We start from the raw sequence: 7,677 nt of genomic DNA on the forward strand, positions 1-7,677 counted from the left end.
GCATGACCAAGGTAATATAAAGTTGGAGATTGTGCAGATGTTGTGAAGTCTGGTAGAAGAGCCCACTGCTAAGACAGGCTTCCACGTGGATAGGTGCTCTCTCTTAGAAGTTATTTTAAAAATGTTCTTCCAAAATACCACAGGTATCTTTAAAAATCAAAGTTCTTCGATAATGACTACATCAAACTGCTGGGATATCAGCAGCTTCCAAGTAAATGTAGGGAAGTTCAGGACCTCAGAATACCCGGAATCCCATGGGTAATTATTGCTATTTGAAGCCCTCCAAGTGAATGATTAAACCGATTTGCCTAACATTGCCATGACACAGGGGTTTCCTAGTATCCATCCGCCTGAGCCTGCTGGAAGGATTCTCTCTACAGTAGCTGAATTCCTCCTCCCTAGGAGATGATTATGAGTATCAGAATGCTTTCTGGTTCAGGATGGTCTTTTTATTTTTTTACCGCTGCAGCAGAGATCCACATGGAACCACTCAAACGCTTACCAATAAGACTTTTCCTCCAGACTGGAACTTTGTACGCAATCACCTTTTTTTTAGTTGTACTGGCCAAGAGATTCTGTATCAAAGCTTCGTATTGAGTTTTTGAGGCTTCCTAGCTTAAAAAGAGAAGGATTTGGTTTGTTCTGGTTTTAATACATTAAATGAAAAGAGAGATCTCTCTTCAGTAACTCACAGAGAGCACCATTTTCAGAGCATTGTCTGAAACAGTGTGGACATATTAAAAGACACCAACATTGCTTGGGTTTACTCTTTATTGAAAGAACGAGTCCCGCATGGGTAGATGTAAGCAAACAAAAAGCAGCCTGTATTTTTTTGTAAAAGGGAGTGGGCACTGATGTAAGTTACAATCTCCAGGCAAGCCAAGCCCACTTGCAAACATTCTTCACATTGCATGTCCACTCAATTCCTATCAACGTCTACCTGCAGTTTGTGCAGGTGCTCCAGTAGCTCCAGTGTGGTAGCAGGGATGCCGAGGTGTATCTCCCAGCTCTGCCTGCCCAGTACCACTCTAGGGACTCCTTTGAGGAGCACAGTGGCAGAACTCGTCTATTCTGCTCCCAGCCTCCACCTTCTAGCCCATCGGTTAATTTGACTGAGCTATACCCTGCTCAGCACGTTCAACCTGTGTTAACCATAGCTCACTCACTGGTAGCTGAAGCAGTCCAGCCTTCAGCTGTGCTCATTGCACCAGGATTCCGAATGGAAGGACAGAGATGGTGATGACACCACACCGGACAGATGCAGTGGTAGCTGATAAGTACTGCCGCAAACTTCCCTTGCGTGACTGGCACAGACCTGCAGCTCATTAAAGAGCAGCAGTGCCTCCTTAATTTTGGCAAGAGACATTGTATAACAGTGGAACTTCTCATCTTGCAGTACCAAGAAAAGCAAGTTTTCTAGGGCTTGAGGCAGAAGCAGAGGCCTATTATCAGTACTCATTTCAATACAACTCCAGGCAAAGGAAGCCTTGAACAAGGTTATTTACAGAGACTGCAAAAGGGAAGAACTTTTCCAGGCAAGTGGGACAAGACTGTTTTTCTACAGGAAAGAGATGTTTATCTAAGCAGCACATCAGTAACTAGGAGAGGCAAGTTTACTGGAGTTGATAACTCAGCCTTGCTTAGAAATCTCACTCATTATTTTGGGCTTTTCATTGATGAAAAATCCTTCAGGACTTCATCTCTAATTCAGGAGTTGAATTAGGGTGGAGGAGCTTGCTCCTAACAAAAGAGCAACAAGACGTGCTGCCTCTAACCCCAAGGAGGCCAAGCACAGCCATCACAGAGTTCCTTTCATTAATACAGCCACTGGGACTTTTGCTGCAGGCTGTGTGGGTCAGCATCATAAGTAGTATTACTGGTATTACAATGGGTCGCAGATAAAGAGATAAAGAACCAAATACCTAGAAATTACATGCTTACTATGTGCCAGCATTGATGGTTCTCCACCCAGCTTAACCAGGCCCACAGTAAGTCAGCAGCGCTCTCCTTCCACATTGGGCATTGCAGGGGTGAGTCTCAGCAGGCAGCACGGGGAAGAGGAGCTAGCTTGTCAGGCATGGCTTCCCACTGGCACAAGCAGAGCAAGAAGTCAAAGTGAGGGGATGCACTCACCTGAGAGTGGCCTGCTTGCATTCGACTTGGGTCAAAGCCGGGAGTGGGTAAAAGAAATCATGCAAGAAAGGAAAGTGGTCCCTATTAGCCTTCCCCTCTCTTATGCATGCCCAGGACCATGTCTTTGCTCCACCTCTGGGCTGGGCTTGGCATGGGACCACAAGGTAAGAAGGTGCTTTCCCCTGGTAGCTTTCTTGCATTGGACTCCATCTTCCTTCATACCAATCTGATGCAACGGGTACTTTTGCCTGTCTCCTCCATCACATAAGGCCTCAGACAGGTTAGGAGGCACAGTATTGTTTCATCCTCAGCTGAAATCATCCTGCATTTCTCCAAGTTAAACATGTCCAGGTGTGTTTGTAGAATACCAAGTAGAAGACCCAGAAAATACTTGCCCAAGGAATGTTGGGGTGGCCCTAAGGAGTGATCTCTGCCACCTGGCTTTACCTTTTCATACTTAGAGAAGTTAGAGCCTGCCTTAAAGCAATACTTAGCTACAATCTTATACTCACTTCCCTGCAGGCAAACCCGGGTTCAGAACACAAGTGCAACCTCGGCTAAATCCTAGAGAAAAATCTCACTCTGCACCTCCAGAAGAGAACTTACTGTGTACAGAAAAGAGAAGCAAGTAAGAGAAGGCTTTGGAGAATTTTAACTTAGGAAAGAGCATCTGGGTATTTTATCAACAGCCTTTCAGGTCTTAACCTTATTGGGGAAAATGTTAATTGAGCTAGTTAGTACCCATGAAGTGAAAAGTCAACCCAGGTAGGTCTCCCTTGTGTAAACCTTTGTCTGCATACTCATGTTGTCTCCTTTCCATGCTCTTTGTAGCACATACCTCCCAGTTCTCAGCTCCATCGTGCTTGAAATACCAAAGTGGCAGAAGCTACCTTATGTCACCCCGTCTGTGAAAACACGCAAGCAGAGCATTCATTTTTTGCCTAATTAACTAAAAAGGGATTGACTAAAAGGAATATTTCACTCTCAGATTTTAAAAATATAATTCACAAAGCCCACATAGATATTCTGAGAGGAACAACTGCAATTACAGTGGCCAACTAATAAGCACAAGCAATTAATACAGTCTTTAAACACTCTAAATATAATATTTATGGCCTGTTGATAGGAAAGATTTTTTTTTTTTAAATCAGAGGTTTGGAATAAAACCATTTTACTATACAAAAGTGATTGGAGGATTTCAGTGTGTGTGTTATCTTTAATATGTCACTTCTGGAATCATTAAACCATTACAGATTTCCCAGGAAAAAAAAAAAAAACAACGGAAAAATCCATTCACCAAGCTTCTAAGAAACTTCTCTTCTAAAAAAGAACAGGGAACACATCCAAATGTTTTCTTTTGAGCTTAATTCAAACAGATGTAGTGGCCTGTTACCCAGTTTGCGCTACAGCTACTTGCAAGATGAGTGGAGAACATTTGATACAGCAAAATTCATTTCCTCCTAGTGCTGATATAAACAATGACACAAGGTGTCGTGACATCAAACATCAGGCCTAAATGTTTTTAAAAATCACGCAGTATGAAGCAGCTCTCTCATTCCCTTCCAGATAGCCATAAGCGCCTCCTCTGCCCTTTATCTTCTTGCTGTGCAGCTCCGAAAGGCTGACGTCTCTCAGCCAGGCCAAGACAGCTGATGGAATCCACCCCGGTGTAGTCAGGGGCTGTGTCAAACATCAGTGCATGTTTGGGTGTGGAGTGGATAAATCGGGGGTGGACAGCACAGACATAGCTAGGTTGCTCTCCCACTGCCTTCTCCAGCAAAGCCAAAACATGAAACCAACTTTCTCGATGCTCATTCACTGCCTGGTAGGGCACCTGAACATGCCTCTGATTCAAGCATGTCCTCAGGCCCTGTGTACAAAGAACACTAGCGTGACTCTTACCACTGGTAAACACAGAGATGACACTGGTTCTGGTAGGTATTCTCATCAGTGCCACACAATAAATATTTATAGCAATGCAGATTGTTTTCATGAGATGAGGAATGCAAACTGGCTAGGAAAAACAGGGAAGAAAATAGTGAGTTTGATAAGCTGTTATTCAGATTTTCATACAGAACAGCTGAGAGAATGGAAACCAGAGGATATTTACATGTTCTGGCCTACTGGGAACATACCAAGACGCTGCATTACATTCAGGAATGTTGCCTTGTGGAAAACACTTGTTGCTTGCTCACCCAGCAGCAGAATGGGAGAGAGGAAGGACAGCACTCAGCACGCGAGATTTGTGAAAACATAACAGTGGAAACCCCATGTATTACACTTATACTAGAGAAGCTCGTTGCACGCCTTTCTCAAGCCTGCCAATGGCACAGCTCTATGTAGTGGATGCCCTACTGCCATTGACAATGAGTGGTGAGTTACACCCTCCTGTGCTTTTGAAAATTGCCTTTCTGAGGAAAGAATTTAAGCTGAAGGATTTACAGATAAATAAAAAGAAATTTCATTGTTTTATCTTTCTTGCAATAGGAAAATGAAAGCTGTGATTGACAAACAGAAACACCGCCCCTAGCAAAGGAGCAGGTAATGTGCTTTCTCATTTTTCAAAACTGAGTCACTTTCTCTGTGTTTAAGCAAACATCACAAATTAAGTTTAAGCTGCTCTTTAAGTCTTTTGGTACAGATGGTTACCTTTCTTTCATTATAACCATCTCCACTTAAGAGTACAAAGGAAATAAAAAAAAATCCTATCCAGCGCTCGCCCACATTCACAAGTCACATACAGATCAGATTAAGCGTGTTTCCTGTTCATGGGAAAATGAAAATGGAGGAGAATGTTGCATGCAGGGAGTACAACACATAGATGCACTAGCACACACAAATTGCCTTCTTGCATTTTGCCTCCATGGAGCTTTGGCTTCCATCAGTAACACAAGTTTTCAATAAACCGTTTCAACTCAGGCAGCTTTGTCAGTCACAGGGACATAAATTGAAAATTTCGTGTGATTTCATCAGTTCAATGCCAAAATAAAAACTTCCCATCAAAAAAGCATTTGTAACAAGATACTATCCGCTATTACTTCTCCTACAAGATCAACACCGACATTCCCAAGTGTCCAATACCATCTGTGAGTTGTGAAACTTATGTCTAGGAAGCACAGCTCCTGTTCACTGTCCTGGGTATTGGTAGACAGACCTGCAAGTGGTAGGCGAGAGTTGGAGGTACAACCCTCTCGCTTCACCGCTGGCTCTGCCGCATCCACATGGAAGGAAGAATACAGGCCTGGACTTCTAGAAGAACGTGCATGAGAAAATACCAGGGTGTATGGTGAATTCAAATTCCAGCTGAAAGAACAGCCTTCTCAGCAAATTTAATCTTAGCCACTGCCTTAGCTGCACTCATAAGCAGTTTTCTCAAATTTACTTGCTGTATAAAATCATTTACTGAAGTGTTTTGGAGAATCATTTCAGGCTTTCACTGAGTTCCAGTGCAGTTTGCTCTACATTTTAGCTCTGCACCTTGTTGAACTGTTTTGTTCAAATATGAAAATCATGTTTACTTTCCTATTCCCTGACTACACAAAAGAAATGTAAATTCAAAGCTGCTTCTTGACTATTCAGGTTAGCAAGAACAAAACCTGCTCTTTGTGTCTACTCAGTTCAAATCGGGGCTTGTGTGATCATTCCTGATGAGAAAGCAAACACAGAAGTTCAAACAATAAAAATGCTCTTAAAAATGTGAAGGAATATTCCAGCACAACATGGCTATGAACAACATTACTTCATCTATATAGTAAGATAAACAAAGGAGAACCTTAAGTATTTAGGAGTTTGCCATCTCATTCCCCTCCTTCAGCTGAAATTCAATTTGCCCGTAAGTGAAAAAACTCCCACATGTTAAACCAATCCTGAGCTGCCAATAACTGCATCAGTAATCACACTTCATGTGTGCTTCTGCTGTAGAAACTATGAGAATTATACTGCAAAAACACTGCCACATGTATCACGCTCAGGTCTTCTGACATTAAAAGTGTAACCAAGAATACCACCACCATATATAACATAAATGCAGTGCAGACGCTTCATTCTTTCCACACCACTCTTCTAATGGGTTTGTTAGAACTACTTTTTCTATCTAATTTTAATTTAGACAATCTTTCTTCCAGGGCTTGTCTTTAACAAAGAGCAAAATTGTCCATAATTGTAAGAAAAAGCATGAAAGCTCCGTAGGCACGAATCCATAATTTATTTCTTCACCTTAATTCCACGCAAAGGCCCTCAGAATCAATTTCTTGGGGTTGAAGAACAAATGTGCTGCCCTTATTAAGAGGACTCATGAAGGATACTGCCTTGTTAATTTCGGCAGTCTTCCATAAACCATTCTTTGCTAGGAGCCGATTTGTTTCCCACGGGTAAAACACTGGATGCACTGACACCCAATGGCAATTCCCTTACTTTTGTTTGGCCAATATTTAATTTCGCAAGGGTGTACAGTCTCAGCCATCACAAAATCCCACCCCTAGGTAACCGTGTAGTCATAAGAACTGTAGTTGGGCATACAGCTGTAATGGCTCAAAGCTCAGATTTACAGAGAACGCTACAGAAAAAAGTCGCAGGGTTTTCTTCCAGAGAAGGACTGCGGGGGGGAGGGGGATTTGTATCTGTACAATTTGAAGATTGATCCTGCAGATGCTGGAGGGTGGGCGATTTACTTGAGTGATTTGCCCCAGGGCAACCTGCGGGAGACAAAGAGTCCCAGGTCCCCCCAGGCAATCAGGGGGCTTTTTTTCATTGTATTTAGGCAGCATCAGAGAGACACCACATTTCAGGCACTGATGCCTGGTAACTTGACCGAGCGCTTCTTCTCAGCCATGTGGTCCTCATCCATCCCTCCCTCCCCTCCCTCCTGCTCCAGCCGAACAAATGCCAGACATTAAACTCCCTTCGTCGCCGTTTAGTTTGCTGCTGACCCACGCGGCTGATGCCTTAAGGGTTAAAGTTAACAACGATGTAAGCGGCCTACGTGCATAAGACTTAGGCCTTGTTGTCTAGTTTGCTGATTTTTGCTAAAGTCAGTAGTTACTTAGTAGACTTGTAACCTTATTAAAGGACCGGAGGAATCGGGACAGGATAAAGTAAGAAAGATAATGACGATTTGTCAAGGTTGCTGGACCAGGAGGAACGAGAACAGCGCATGGAAGATAAAGGAAGAGAAGTAACAGACCGAGAGCTGGCAGGATGGGCCGGCCTTGAAAGTTGAAAAATTAAAAGTGAGGAAGACGTTTTGCCCTCATCCAAAAGACCCCCGGATGCGACCACCAGAACAGATTGCGCATGTGTAAAAAGCAGGGACAAGAAGTTAATGGTTTCTTAGAACGCCCCACCTATTCCTAGGAATAATTTGTATGAGCCATGAATAATAATACAGAAGATGTATTTAGACGGTAGGAGATAGTACAGAGGCATGCACGCTAGGTGGAGCGATCCCCCGTGCACCCGGCGCCGTGAATAAAGCACGCCTGCCTTTTAACACCACACCGCTGTTACGAGGATTATTCCCGATTCTGGTGACGCAGCGGGGCGGGC

The sequence above is a fragment of the Egretta garzetta genome, unplaced genomic scaffold (assembly GCF_000687185.1).
Source record: "Egretta garzetta isolate BGI_Z169 unplaced genomic scaffold, ASM68718v1 scaffold693, whole genome shotgun sequence".
NCBI lineage: Eukaryota > Metazoa > Chordata > Aves > Pelecaniformes > Ardeidae > Egretta > Egretta garzetta.